Source organism: Sparus aurata, chromosome 21, assembly GCF_900880675.1.
Source record: "Sparus aurata chromosome 21, fSpaAur1.1, whole genome shotgun sequence".
Lineage (NCBI taxonomy): Eukaryota > Metazoa > Chordata > Actinopteri > Spariformes > Sparidae > Sparus > Sparus aurata.
In genome coordinates this window covers 10949355-10965262 of record NC_044207.1, presented here as the reverse complement: position 1 = coordinate 10965262, position 15908 = coordinate 10949355, and the positions used below count along the sequence as shown (strand labels likewise).

Below are 15908 nucleotides of genomic sequence, written 5' to 3'. Positions count from 1 at the left end.
CCTCTTCATTCTATCATCTTATATGACTGTCTCACCCCTCCCGGGTCGTCCACAGCGGCGGTTCCGCAACCCATTTCCAAATCAGCGGCCAACGCATCCTATCCATAAATCCTGACACGTCGCCGAGCCCGAACCTCGCATCCTCTCGGACCAGCTCCCGACACTTTCACAGTTTAAAAAATAAATAAATAAATAAATAAAGACTCCCGGTTTAATGGGGGAAGACGCCACTCACCTTTCCTCCGCGGAGTGTCCCATTTACGCGTTTTTAATCCACATCTGTGTCCCCTTCATTTGAGCGCTCGATTTTCTCCCCCATTGAGAGAGAGAGCGAGCGAGAGAGGGAGAGAGAGAGGAGGAGAGAGAGTGGGAGAGGGAGCGTGTTTAAGAAAATCCATTTGTTAATTCCATTTGCCGGACGCACAAGGTGAAATCACATTGCCTCGCTTCTCTTTTCTTTTTTTTTTTTTCAAACGTTTTTTTCCACCCCCCTTATAATTTCTGAGATCCCGTAAAGAAGCCCCCTATCATCATCTTCTCCTCCTCCTCCTTCTTCTTTTTCTTCTTCTTCTTCTCTCTCTATTTTTCTCCCCCTCTCTTCTTCTCTCCAGCTCTGAAGTTGCCTGGTTACCCCTGTTTCTCATTCAAGGAGGCTGAGGGCTGCATACAGCGGCCAATCATAGCGGCAGCCGGAGAGATTAACTATTTCTTGGCTCCACTATTCTAGACTCGGGCGAAAACGAGGAGAGTGGGCGGGGAAAACTGGGCCCCCGGTGACAGAAGAGAAAAAAAAAAATTAAAAATGCACAGAGAATAATGTAGAGAGAGAGAGAGAGAGAGAGAGAGAGAGAGAGGAGATGGAGAGAGGGGAGGGGAGAGAGGGGATTAAACATTTTCGAAAAAAAATAAAGGATTGGGGGGGAGGAGGGGGAGGAGGAGGAGGGACCGGTTGCCACTTCTTCTCACAACAACAAAGATGTAAGTGAATGATATTCCAAGGGCCTCGCAAAAGGGTGTCACGCAGCACCCTCCTTCTCCGTCTCCGTCTCCGTCTCCTTCTCCTTCTCCGCTGGACGATCGCTCTTTAAGGAGCAGGGATCCGTCTCATTTCTCTGAAATCCCCAAAAAGCAATCCATCAGGGTAATTGATCGCCCCCCGCTTTAACCAGCCATCCATCAGCATCTCCCTCCCTCCCTCCCTCCCTCCCCCCGTCCCACTCCAGTCGCCTCATCATAAGGCCGTATTGATTTCAATTTCCCCCTCCAGCCCGGGGGTGAAAGGTGTAGGGAGGAGTGAGCCAGCTTCAATCACCGGTACCCGGCACGTGGGGCCATGATGACCCCCCACCTTCATGTCCGGCTCCTGCTACATCCAGGTCAAACCCGCTTCCCCACCACCACCAACACCAACACACACACCTACTGTTTGGCGGCCGTGACCTTTTGTGAGTGGCCAAGCCGGCACGCTGGTGGCTTCACTCTGGCCCCAACAGGGTGCCGCCGAGAAGTGCTGGTGCATTATGGGGGAGCAGCGGGGGGTCCTGACAGGGCAACAACAAGCTTCTCAAAAGGGACAGCAACCAGTAGGAGGAGGAGGAGGAGGAGGAGGAGGAGGATGGGTGGTGGGTGACCCATGGGGGGGGGATGCGCGCACGAGACTGTCTGGAACATTCCAGTAGATAAAAAGTGGGCAAGACGTGATTTTTGTGTTCACCTTAAAGGGGCACTGCGTAGTCAGGGAGGAGTAAGTCACACTGTAATATTCACAATATCAGTGAGGTAATAACTCGGGGATAAAAACTGAATAAACAAGCTCTCCTCAGAGGAAAGGTGGCAGGGTCCGCCGAATGTAAACAAAGTAAAACAGTCTCAACCTGTGTTGTCCTTTCAGGTCAGCTTGTGTACTCAGTCGTGAAAACAAAGACAATTTGTTTACTTTGTTTATTTTTTGGTTTGTTGAGGCATACAAAATTCGCCGGGCCCCTTTAAATGTCAGCACTCTTGTTTTGACATCATTTTCACTCTACATTACAGCGTCAGTCATGTCTGATTCATGCGCCGGTGCCACAAGAGTTCACACGTTTTGGGAGGGAGGAAAAAAAAAGTTTCTCCTTTCATTTTTTTTCTCCTCTCATAGTGTTGCCGCCTCGGAGTGTGATTGATGCGTCGCTGGCTTCACTCCATCCCACAGATTACAAATGAAAACAACAGTATTGGGGCACTCCTTCCCCCACAACCGGACGAGAGCTCGGAGTCGGTGTGTGTGTGTGTGTGTACAGTTGTGTATGGAACGCACGCACACAAACGCACACACACTGGCGGGAACGTGCGCGCTCACACATACACTTAGCGCCTGATTGACGTGCAGCTCTTGGCTTGAGCGCAGCTTAATCCCGCTGCTTTCACAGATGGACTCAGTCTTCCTCTTTTTGTCTGGTGTCACCAGCAGTGGCAGTGGCATGTTCTACACTTATACACACACACATAGACACACACACACACACACACACACACTGTACAGTGCCATGTACTTTTGTTTACTGTGGAGGGAGGCTGCTGTGTGGGTTCTAATCCCCCCCTGTAACCCGCCCTCCCTTTAGCGGCCACCCCTGCTTCTATGTACACACACACACACACACACACACACACACACACACATGCACACATGCACACAGGCATCTACTCTTTGGTCATTAAAAAACAAAGGAGGTCAGTATCAGGCAGCTGGGTTCCGTGAAGCGAGAGTTAATCCTCATTTTCAAGGCCCACAGACAAAAAGAAGCCTCGCAGATGAAATGTTTTCATGAGTTACACATGAGCACATCGCTCCTGTGCCACCTTGTTCATCCATCCGTCCATCCACCTTCACAGCAACAACAACAGACGGTGTGTGCACTGTATCGTCGTTTCTCAGCTCTTCGCAGGTTGCTGCGGTGCGTTATTAGCATGAATCGGAGGGGGGGGGGAGAGATTAGACTTTTCTCCCCCTCCCTAATCGTATTCCACTTCTGCAAAAGGCTTCGATTTCCATGTAGATGGAGCTGTGTTGATAACGGCGCAGAACTGCCCCGGAGAAATGAGGCAGAGCGATAAGATAAGGCGAGCAGATCCCCATCCAGACAAAAAGAGACAAAGACGAGAGTCATCACCCCACATGGCGGTTAATCTCCATTCAACCCGGAGATTACCGCAGTCAAAATTCTCATCGCCGCTCCCTCGCAGATGATTAGTCATCTCCCAGAGGAGAGATGGTTAACTCTGCCCCCCCTCCCCCCCCCCCTCCCCCTCCTCCCTGCAGCGAAACTTGGAGTGAAGGCTGATCAATAACTAGTTCCTGGTTACAATGACAGAGTAGCAGCTTTGGGATCGCGACACATGTACCTCAGCGGCAGAAAACACGCCCATGCTGATCTGCTGTCCTGCTCCACAGCTTGCTAAAGACCTGACCGCTGATCAGGCCATTCAGCCGTGTTCTTGACACGAGTAAACAGCCGCAGAGTTGAGCGTGTTATCGAGGAGAGAGGCCTGTCCTTCTCAGTATTGTGCCCAGCCTCCAATGAGTTCTATGCTAATGGACTGTTTTAATCAAGTCTAATCGTATTGTCGCCGGGGCGTGTGAGTGATTAGCATTCAGAGAGGGAACGGCCGAGAGAAGGCTGACGTCGATAAATGACATGTGACCCCTGACCCCGACTGACTCCGGCTGCTGGTGAAAGTTTCCACGTTCTCCATTTTTGTTTCCACAGCTAATCATAATGTACAGATAAAGCACAGAGTGGTAAAGTTTTTAAATGAGGGAGATAACGGGGGGGGGGGGGGTTCAAGCTAACTGTCATGTGTGGATCATTTACACCATGCTAACATTTAGCAGACGCGCTTTTGAAGGACGAGTGGCGAGAAAAATGTCGCAACAGAATGTCAAATAACCATGTTCAACAAAGATGGGTTGGTTATGGTTGGTTGACAAACTAACAGAGAATTACGACCTAACTTTAGTCCCCCTGAGGCTTATGGGGCATTTTAGCATTTTTCAGCAAATTGTTTTGGTTTTCTAAACAAAACTGTTTTGGTTCATTCTCACCGCTCTCATCAGCCTCGTTTTCAGACACAAAACTCAGTCGCTTGTAGCAAAGAAGGCTCTGGTAATACCCGCGGAACTGTTTATAGCATCAAACAGCAAACAGTTAAGCTAGCCACACGCTTCATGAACATGGTTCGCTGCATTTACTATCCCGTCCCTTCCCCCAAAAAAAGAGGTAATGAAAGGCTTAACCCTGGATCGATATTGGTCAGGTGGATGCTAACTTGACTCCAAATGAATGCAGCTGTTTGCTAACACACCTTTTTTTATGCCAATGTTGAATGTGTTTCCATCTTCTTCCACTCCTCTTAAGTGCCACAAAAAAAAGAACATTAATACCAATTTGAGCACTTTTCCACCTTAAAGGACTAGATGTAATGTCAGTCCCTTCCTTTTCCAGCTCATCTGTCACTTGATCAGACGTCCACCTTGAAGCAGCAGGCTGGAAGTGAGGAGCAGCAGAGGATGAATGCAGCCGTACTGCCGTGGTTGGTGCGCGGTGCCGATGCTCTCCAGGGTTTTAAAATGAGCCAGCGTATCGGGTCACACATTTTGCTTTGTTGTGCTTTTGCGTCTTGATGCCCTCTGCCATTGTTGTCACGTCTGAGTCCGAAAGCCAAAGCGCCAGCTCATTAATCTCGTGTAACCCGACCAGCTGTCTTGTCAAGGTCACGAGAGGTCTGGAGAAAATCTCGCTCATAAAACTTGCGATAATTAGACAGTGGAAATTCCGATGCGGCCACTCATCTGGCTTTTTAAAACACTCACTTGTGAAAATAGAACCTCAGCTTTGTTGTTTTCTGTATGAGAAGAAAGAAGTCCTACATACTTCAGCTGTATTGGCGCGGAATATAACAGTATCTGTCTTATAACGCTAACCTTGGATTGTTTTTAACCTGCCTAATTATAATAATTGAATTTCAAAACATCAGCAGTAATCAGGGATGGCATCTGAGGATGTAACCAATTTTTGTGGACAGCGGATATGCCTACAACAAATACATAGACATCATAATGTCACAACTGCTATTCATTTACATCCTGCTGATCGTTTTCACCCAAAACTCGTACCTATCGCCCCTTCAGACCACAGCTGCTCACATTTAAGCGTAAACCCATAATTCCATTTAAAGCGACGCGCACACACAGACGATCAAACACTCGCATGGACACATTAAGTCTCACCACAGCACGGCCACATATGAGGATACATATGGTTGAAGATCAAGCTCCGGGTGTGACGGTTTATTAGCTGTTGATATTAAATCACAAGAACAGGAAGTAAAGCAGATGGACACTGACAGGTGCCAGTTTTCATTTTGGGAGGCAAAAGGCAGCGGATTTAAGATCCATCTGCTGAACCCTCGCATTCGTAATTAGACGTGCTGACACGCTGTGGTTACATTGCATCTGTACAGTATTTGGATACAGGGCAGCGCACACATTATCTTCTGCCAGGCACATCTTGATTATTGTCTGATGAAGAAATATGGCAACGTCTGGGCAACTGTGAATGGGCCATTTGCATCTTTTTTTTTTTTTTGCTACCACTGCATTCATTTCACTCTCTTATTGTTTGGTGACATCATGTGAGCATACTTCCAAAATATTAGTTATTGGAATGTTGGCCTTTCGTCACACGTTAACATAAAAACTACGTCTTTCTGAAAAATAGCCTCGTCCAAAGAAGTTTTTATCGCTGACCTGCGTGTCGATCACCCGCCTCCGGGTACTGTGAGTCGGATTTCTCCTTTAGCATCTAAAAACAGTGAGGTGGCGCTATCTTTGCCCGATCAGCAACTCCGAGCACACATCAGCTTCTTCAGGGAACCATGGAAACGCGCGACGACACAAGTCCGTTTTTTGTCAAAGGGGCCCTTCATTTTGTGCGAGCGCGCAGACTGCTTAGAAACCCCATCGAACACGCACGCGTGCACACACAAGCACGTATTGTACGCGCTCCTCTCCACCCACACATCACCGTGATCAAATTGTCACAGGGGGCCCCCGACGACAAAGACAATGTGACAGTATGTGATTTATTGTGTCAGAAAAGAAAGTAGAAGAGGGTAATTGGGGGGTAAGTGGAGGAAACAAAGTTTGCAGGTGTCAGCGTAACTTTGTCTGCCATCACCAAGACTATGATGAATTTATTCATGGGTGGGTGACGCTGCCAAGTCAAGGACACACACCATATAATTACCCCATAAATTTAGGAAGCGATTAATTCTAAATTCCAGCTATTTAATTAAAATATGCAAATAGTCAGCCATCGCCGTAACATGCGTCACACTTAGCAGAGTAACAAAGTTTGACAGGAGTTTAGTCACTTCCTAACATTAGCCGGAGCCATGGACCACACATACTCACAGACACACACACGCACTGACACAGACCCACACACACACTCACACACTACATCTGTCTCCATTGCACATTTGCGCCATTGCGCATCACTGATTTACTGAGCACATTTGGGTCCAACAGCGGTGACTCAAGCACGCTGACTCCTTCAAAGCAGAAGAAGAGTTGGAGAGCCATTACAGATATAATTGGATTTCATTTTAACCATGTGAGTGGAAAAAAAGACTTGTCACCACCCTGAAGAAAAAACAGGGCCACAATGCAATCACTGTATTGACTGCATTGCATAGAGGGGGCGTGTTTGTGTGAATGTGCAGATGAGTTTTGCTCTCGCGGCCTCTGTTTGTGTGAGCTCGCAGCGTGTCGGTGTGGGTGTGTGTTGCACACCCCAACGCGTAAAATCCCAAGACACACAGGCAAGTGTCAAATGAATCCAGAGAAGGAGAGAGAAATGGGTTTCCCTGTTGCTCTTTAAAGTGATACGTCTGAGAGGCACACACTGAAGACAGTAAATGCAGGAGAGGAGGAAATCACAGCTGCAGCAATGCCTCGCTACTTTCAGAGAAAAAGCCTCACAGATTGGATGTTGTGTCTGTCACTGCTGCACAGCACAACTGTCCATCTTGGCAAGACCTCCAGTCCGTGGAGACGCAAAAACTGAAAAAGACTATCGCACATGCACTTAAAGGTCCAGTGTGTGGGATTTAGTGGCATCCAGCGACTAAACCTTCCCCCACAGTTGCTGCTGAAAACACAAAAGCCGCTCTCCAGAGCCAGTGTTTGGTTTATCCACACTGGGCTACTGTAGAAACATGGCAGCGCAACATAGTGGACTTTGCAGAAGAGGGCCCGCACTGAAAACACAATGGCTTTTGATTGCGCGTTTCTGTATTGGCAAAACAGGAAGAACAGGAAAGTACTGCTCACATTTACTTTGGTGTGATGTCAACCTGCTGCTAGAGTTCTAGAAAAGCAGATACAGCCAAACATGATTAAACTTTTGTTTCTCTACATATTTGCAGCAGTTCAGTAACAAGTAAGACCAAATGTAGACCATGTAAAGCTAATTAAATTAGCTTAACTCACAATTTTAGTGCTAATATTTTATTTTATTCAGATGTAACTGCCAGCTTTGCAGCTCTGAGAAATCTCAGTCATTACTGACAAGGAATTACATCTTGAAGGCTGAGTGTCTTTCTTTAGTGTGAAACCGCTCAGCAGACTACATGTTCTCGCTCAACACCAACATGGCCGCCAACTCGGCACAGAAAGGTGCTGAAAAAAAAAGTACAGAAATGGATGAAAATTACAATAAATCTGATCATATCAACCACTATATTAACTGCAGCTATGCGGAAGGGTAGTTTCGGGACCTAATTATTAAGTTAAAATAATTTATCTTAAAGCCCCTGTACAGACTTTTCATTTAGTGTTGATTTTGGCGGCCCCGCTGGACGAAAGCGGTAGTGTTTTGCCGGAATGAAGACTGCATTTCCCATGAGCTCTAGCGCCCACTGTCGTGAAGACGTTTGTCTGGCCGGCGCGTGTAGATTTGTTTTGGAAACGTCGGAAAGACGACGGGACTTGCTTTGAAAACTTTTTTTTTTTTTAGCAGCTATCTGCAGCGTGCATAGGGACGAGGTAATGTGTCTATTTGTATTTCTACTTAATATAATATGCTGCCGGTGAAACAAAGTAATGCTGCTGTTGCACTGCAATTTCCCAGCTATATATATTACCCACGGTGCTACAGAGCTAGCGTTACAGCAAAGTCACAGTGATTGTGATGGATGTTTTGTTCTAAGTAAGAAACTGAATCATTTATAATGACAGAGGATATTACCGATGCATCGTTGCAGGTCGGCTGGGCTGATACACACAGCTGAAATGGATGCGTGATCTAAGACGTTTGTTGTCGTTTTCACGAGTGTAGTAACTAGAGCTAATCTAGTGGTAATGTTAGCCAGCTTTGTTGTAACAACATGAATTCATGTATTGCTGTAAACTACGTCCTGCATTACATTTCATAAATGAAATAAAATTTACAAACCTGTCTAGGAGGAATCGGGCGAATTATGGATCCGACCCTCCCTTCAAGCCCCGCAACTCTCTCCATCTCTGGAAGGAATCGCCAATGTTTATCCGTGTTTTAGCCCTAGCTCGATCGGATTCCCTCTCTGCCTTTCGTTGGTCTTCGGTTCTAATTCTTTTTCTTTTCTTTGTCTCATTATCAGCCATGACAAAAGTTTTAGCTCGGTTAGCACTGGCTAGCGTAGCAACAAAACAGCTATGCCGTATCCTGAATGTCGTCAGTTCCGGCCTGACTGCCGTAAATCGTTTCGTCAGTGGTCCGACCCGACCAATGCCTTTCAGAGGTATAGAATTAGACTACTTAGAAAAAGCGTATCTTCACGCTGATGGGCTCATTTGCTGTTGTAGGTAACAGAGACACATCATCAGAAACCAGAGACTTTTCTATATCCAGTTAAAAACTCCGTACAGGGGCTTTAATAAAGTTGAAATAATTTCAAATAAGTAACATCGACTGACTCTTGCTCAGAGTACGTTTAAAACACCAAGTTTCCTAAACTCTATTTGATTTATTCTCTTACAGCATGTATTCATTCCATTTTTGTCTGATTGCCTTTTACAGCATTGTGTTGCTTGTGGGCCTCCGCGTGAGTCCAGTGGAGTTGCAGCAAGATACTTTTTGTTAAAGTAGGTGAAAAAACGCAGTCAGCGTGGTTGAGAACAGTTTGCTTGTTTTACAGTGCAAATCAGTGTGGTTGAAGTGTACTGAGATGTTGATGTCAACGTACCACCTGACATAGTTAGGCAGCAGCATTTTTTGAAACAGGTGCGCACGCTTTGCAAACAAGTCAGGTTTTCCTCATTTCTAGCCACACACATTCCCCTTTTTTTTTTTTGCAAACGAAAAAACAAGATGTTAAGACTCAATCCTCGATTAGTGATGAGCCGAGATGGGTGTACTTCGCGGCGCGGCACCCAGATGCCTCGCCGGTCTTTAAGGAGCGCATCAGAAAAGCGGAGCTCCGCGCGGGGAGCCGAGGCGAGGGAGGGAGGGAGGAGGGAGGAGGGAGCCGGGGAGCATTTGATTTTTCCATCAAGCGCATTCAAATGCCTTCAGACCTCCCCTTCACAGCCCTGACAGGCACACCTACATACACATCCTCGCATCATCACACTCCCGTGCACATGCAGGCAGACGGGCGCAGCTGCGGCACACCTCTCTGTCTAACTGACATATATATTTAACCACCCACACACACTTTACATGACACACACGCACACCCGGATGCAAATTGAGGCACACTGACACACAGGTAGACTCTCTACTTGCTGTTCCTCGTGTGCAGGGCTGCCCCGGTGTAATCGCCAGAGATTTGGGAGTTTAACTGGTGCAGGGCCCAGATTGGAGGCTTTGATCGTCACGCAGGAATCAGTTCACCAACATGTTGACTCTGAGTTATTTAGAGGCTGGAGGCTGCTCGGGACAAACACACACCGCTGTATACACAGGCTGCCTCTCTGGCATCTGGATTCTGGGTTTCCCTCTCCTCCCACTGTATCCTCATCTCCATCCTAAATGTGCCAACCTTTTGTTTAGAGAGTTTCTCTCTGGCAGACTATGAAGCTTGACAATAGGCAAAAAAAATGATAATAAGGCTCCTGTTCTGATATTTTGAGGCTCTGACCCAGATTTGATTTGTTCCACGGGGGGCGATACATCGCTTCAGAACACAACTCCAAAATCCTAATAAACAGAGAATCCGCTCTGTAATTACACCAGAAAAAACTTTCCCAGCGCAAACAAGTGATGCTTGATGGCGGGCGGCCGGATTAGATTTAAAACCGGCCAAGCAGCCAAGTGCGATGCTTGCAGCCTACTTGGAATGGGAACGACTGCAGGTACGTGAGGAATCAGGCAGATTGAGAGAGAGATGCTACAGCCGTGTGAGGGTCTTTGAAGGAGGAGGAGGAGGGAAGCACGATCTGAGGGAGGCGGTGAGTGACGCGAGGAGAGACAAAAGGTAGGAGACAATGAGAGTAAAATGAAAAATAGATGGAGAAACAGCCAGATGGAGGGTTTGAACATTCTGCAAACTGTGATCCCTCCGCGTGCATCGCGGCGTGACGCGCGGCTGTCGCTGCAACCCGCCAGATGAGGAACGAGGCAGATGTGTAATGGTGTAGGAGAAGAACCTCAAATGTCAGTCAGTAATGGGCAGCCTGTTATATTAATCACAGTCAGGGGCCTCCTTCAGACTCCGACATCCTTGGGGAGGAGTGTCATAAAAAATAAGGCAGTAAAGAGAACTGTGTAGCAATGCAGCATGAAAAATGCCCTCCGTCTGCAGTGACTCAGCCAGTGGATCCAAGGTAAAGACGAATATGTTCGCCCTCTCTCTTCCCTCCTCTCATCTCGGCGCTATCTCTCTCTGCCTGTCTCTCCGTCTCGCTCTCCGCGCTCTCTTCGGTTCATAGCCTCATCACACACACACACACACACACACACACACACAGACGTACACTCTGAGAAAAAAGGGGAGGAAAGATGGAAAAAAGGGGAGACACTTGCTTCGGCGCATTATCAAGGCCCGCTTGCATTCATCAGGTCCTGTGTACATATGATTCCAGTCATTGTCCCCCAAATAGACATATGAATTTGTGCAGGCGTGCTTAAACAATCACCACTGTCTTTCCTTTTCTAAATCAAACGGCATTTTTCTCCTTCTACTCCCCCCCCCCCACCCCCCCTCCAGTTGGCTAATCTGTTAATTCTACATTCCCCGGGTGAGACAGACAATAAGGACGACGGGCTTCAACGTTGAAACCCCCGGCTATCGGATCCACGTGGTGAGACCGCCTATTGTTACGGGGCTTTCTAATGTAAATGGGCAGTGTAAACAACAATCACTACATGCTACTGTCCTAGATAGATACTACTCGGCACTGAAACACAATTAAGCACAAAGACATATTCACGCATGACTGGGCCCGCTCACATTCATGCGTCGCAGCAGAGCGCAGTGAGGCCGAGGACGGCGCATGCATAAACAAGCCGCCCGAATGTCATTCAGTCCTCTCGCGGCGCTGCGGCACATGTCCCGTGGGATATGGTACAACGTTCCCACGATAAAAGCCTACCCACAACTTTTTTACGAACTGTTCACTGGAGTTGTGAACAAATGCTGGTATTTATGGAAAGCACTCAGAGCTGATGAGAAGTGAATGGAGGCATATCATTGCTTCCTCCTCTTTGCCGAGGCAGTTTGCGCATGTTTATCCCAATAATTCATTGCCTTTGCACGACTGCACCCCTTGGCGTGATAAGTTTGCTGATTTCTGTTTTTCAGACCGGTGCACCTGGAATTCCAAGGGGTGACTCCTTGAAATGAAAAATGCACGCAGAGAAGAAAGGATTTTCTCTTTTTACGGATGACAAAGCTCACATGGAGAGTGCACGTTTCGATTCTTATCCTGTTTGTGATCATATCCGCTCCGGGGCAGCCTGGTTATTCGTACATGATTCCAACGTTAACCAGGTTTTTTGATCATCTGTAAAGGTTCAGGCGTGCTTCAGCAGTAGACCGTCGTCGCATCAATCGCGATTCCATGTTCGACTGACTGACTATTACATAACTTCAGTGGAGGACGCATCTGGCAGAGAGATCTCAGTGTCACAGCATCCTCATTTTCTTTTGTAGTGCTGGCATCTAGCATCATATAGGCCCTTTTCAACCCCCCCCAGCAGACAGCACCGCAGCAGTCATATGACACATTCACGTCACATCTTTAATACTGTAATTATAAGCAGCCAAGTGGGGAAATAAACATTCGTGCCAGCCTCCGAGTTGTAATTCAGAGCGGAGATGCAGCATCAGGACTTTTCTGACAGCAGTGATATCTCCCGCTGGATGAAAAGACGAACAGAAGTGTCAACAAACTTACAGCAAAAAGCCACAATCACTGACAGTGACGCCTAAATAAGATCCAGTTCGTACAGAAATGCAGTCAGTTCTGATGGTTTTAAATCATCTATATAAAAAAATTTGTCTGTGCTAGCTTGTTTAAGAACAGCTCCAAATGTTCAATGCAGCAAAGTAGCTAATAATTTAAATAATGTGAATACGAGGTAAGCAGTCGAATAACTTTCTTCCCAGTTTGCTGACTTTGCGTTGCATAATCTGAGCAGGGAATGCAGAAAGATCCCAGTGAGCCACGACAGTGTGACACTCACTTATTTCATTATATATACTTCTGACATCTTTACATACTATATATGCCAAAATGCACTACTACTGCTTTATTATACAGTTACACCTGTCGGTCTATCGTTTACTTTGCATCCAGACACACTGTCATTTTTATGTTTACATTTAGGCATTTAGCAGACGTTTTTGTCCAAAGCGACTTACAGCAAGTACGTCTGTCACAAGAAAGGAGCCACAACATATTACCGTCGATAAAGTGAAAAAGAAAAAATAGAAACACTTTCCAAGCCCTCTGGTACCCTTGTTAAACGCAGACACACGCGGGGGGCAGGAAATAGGGGAACAAAAAGTGAGCTTTATTACCAGAAGATGAAGTACAAACAAAAGCAAACGACCAAGGGAACCCGAAAAAAACCCAAAAAAAAACGGGTCTAAAGGACAAAAACCAAAGTAGCAACAAGCTAAAAAAAAGTGCAACAAAGACCAAGAACAAATTAATGAAGAACAAGAGAAACCAGAAACATACCAGGGCGAGACATGAGGGTGGCAACACGGGAAAGGCAGATCATGACGGAGTAACAGAGAAACATCACGGAAAGAACTGACAAACACGAGAGACCACAAAGACTATATACACAGAGACACTGACAAGGGGATCAGGAACAGGTGAGGTGAGTGAGGAGGGAAAAGGACAGGTGAGGTAATGAAGGGCATGGCTAGCTTCTATTTGTCATGGATACCTTAAGTGCATAAGTGCTATGATTTAAGTTTTAAGGATCTTACAAGTTTCAAGAACAAGAATTTTCGGATATAATCCAAAATCCGATTCAAAAACCTTTTTGTCAGGCCTTCAGAATAATGTCACTGCTGCAGCACTCTGTGAAACGTAGCTTATTTGGAACGCGGAGCTTGTATTTCATGTATTTTCGTGTTTTCTTAACAAATAACCAGCTTGTTACCGGTTAATGGGCGCCTGCTTATGCAAAAAACAAAGTTAACCGAACTGGCATCCCCATCTCCTGTCCACACAGCTCTGTTTGTTTTACGTTAATAGCTGCCATTTTTCCAGAATCTGACTCTTGAGGTGTCTTTCATGAGGTGTTGTGCCAATTTTGAGCACGCAGACACATCTCAGTGAGCAGTGATTTGATGTGTTGCAGGTCTGAAGATGTCTAGACGTCTATGTTGGCAGGCTGAATGGATGAATAATACCATAATAGCTACTGAGCTCTGCTGATGCACACCATCAGATATAGATCAAAGCTATGGAAAAGCTGCAGTCGGTGCACCTTGAGGAGGGATTACAGCGTTGCAAGCAGATAAACTTGGTTAAAATGACAGTTGTTTAGACGATTTTGGTTACATTACAACTGGTATTTGCATTTAACGACATATTTCCAGATCCTAATTGCACAGCAACGCGATCATTCACACGGCGTAAACTGTGTTGCATATGCGCAGGACAGGCTTTGGGAGATGATGCAAATAGTTCAGTTTCAGATTAAGAGATGATTCCCTTTTAATGACATACTGACACTCTTCCTAATGTCAAAATAAACAGTCATGCACTTCTCACGGACATGAAAAACGCATGCAGCTAAGTCAGAGAGAGAGCGAGCGGGAGCATGACAGCGTCTGCCGTGGCCTCACTCATCCGTGTCCTGCTCCGATGCAGATGTGCTCACTACCTCGTTAACCTCGACCAATGGGAGCTGCCCGCGCGCAGCTGTGCAGCCGACACGCCGCTCTGCCTCACCAGACTGCGGCGCTGGCACGAGGAAACCCACTGGCACCAAGTCAACACATACTCACACGCTTGGACACATGTACGTACACATACAGTACACGCCTATGTGCACAAACACACACACACACACACACACAGGAGGAGATGTGCCTGTTTTAAAACAGGATCCACCTCTGCACAGACGCCGAGCATCACTCTGCACAGTGTGCCGGCATGCCTTACACAGTCACCTTGTTCAAGGCCAGAGATAAATAGGTAATTTATTGACAGGGGCGGCTTTCCTGACTACATTCAATTACACTTTGCGAGGGGCTTGTACAAATTTATATCTATTCCTATAATGTTCACAGCGGCTCCGCATCCTGCAGGGCTTCAACCACCACCCGCTTTTACAGTAACCATAGCAACTACTTGGGTCTACCAGGGCTTTGAGGGGAAGGGAGGTCAAGGGTTGAGTTCTGTTCAGTGGAGAAATCAAATCTGCTCTTTGCCTAGACAGCAGCTCTGAAGATTGATGTCCAGCAGGAAAGGAGTCTGTGGAGCGAGCTGCCTTGGGGCTGCTGTGACCCGAGCTAAAATCTGCTGCCCACACCCACTGTGACGGAGGCTCTCTCCGACTGATCTGGAGACTTTCCTGTCTGCTGAATCAAGACGTTTTTATCTGCCTGCGTGAATGTCTTGAAACATCAGAGGCTGTGAAATGTTGGATTTATTCCAGGGTACTCTCGGTCAGTCCGTTTGCAGTCTGTTGATTTGTCTCTTTTTGCCTTTTTTCTCTCGTACATCAGAAGCGAGCCCACAGGTGGTCGCTTACTTTACCGTAGCCATGGCAACTGCCCACGGAAAACCAAGAGAGACGAAAAAAAAAAAAAAAAAGAGAAACCCTTCACTTACCTTTAGAGGGGCAGCTCCTTGGACGAGCGTGGGCGATTTCTCCTTTGCTAAGTGTGTTTTTTAGGCTCTGACGGACTTCGACTCAGAACAAAATGGACACTGTAGCGGGGGCCCTCAGTCAGTCCAGGTGGGCCACATTCATTCCCCTCAAGGCCAGTCCACAGATGGGCTGTGCCAAGAGGGGGTGAGTTGCGGGGGTGGAGGGAGCTGGGCACAGTCCTGGCACGGAGGAGCTGAGCCATCTGTCTGTCAGGACTGCTCCATTTCAGACCCCTGCTCTGGCTCTCCGGTGTTCCCACCACAGATGGACAGCCTTCAGAAAGGTGTTAGTCATGCCTGGGCTGCATCACAGTGACACAACGAGGGCCACGCAGTCTGGATTTCATTAAGGCTCCCGTGAGGTAAAAATCAACGTCCAAGTGTTTATATCATTAGTGTCTTACGCTATTCATCAGGCTCAGCAGTGACAAAAACACTTCTAAATGGTATAGAAGAGTTTGTCATTTCATGGAGGACGATAAAAGACTCATCCTATACTAATGGAGCGTCCAGTGAAGGTAAAACTGGATCAAATTTTAGGTCCTCT

General features: G+C 46.9%; 1 protein-coding gene across 5 annotated transcripts in view; it reads right to left on the bottom strand.

The window, feature by feature from the left end:
- Window positions 1–15443, bottom strand: part of dab1b (DAB adaptor protein 1b) — a 65066-nt gene extending 49623 nt beyond the window's left edge. For 3 of the 5 annotated variants that reach the window (XM_030403398.1, XM_030403401.1, XM_030403402.1), the window contains exon 1: window positions 236–755. The gene's annotated coding sequence lies outside the window, so the exon portion shown is untranslated. Of the gene's footprint in view, window positions 1–35; window positions 166–235; window positions 756–15322 lie in introns of those variants that run through there. The other 2 variants (XM_030403399.1, XM_030403400.1) reach the window with 2 other exon arrangements.
- Window positions 15444–15908: the final 465 nt, after the last annotated feature.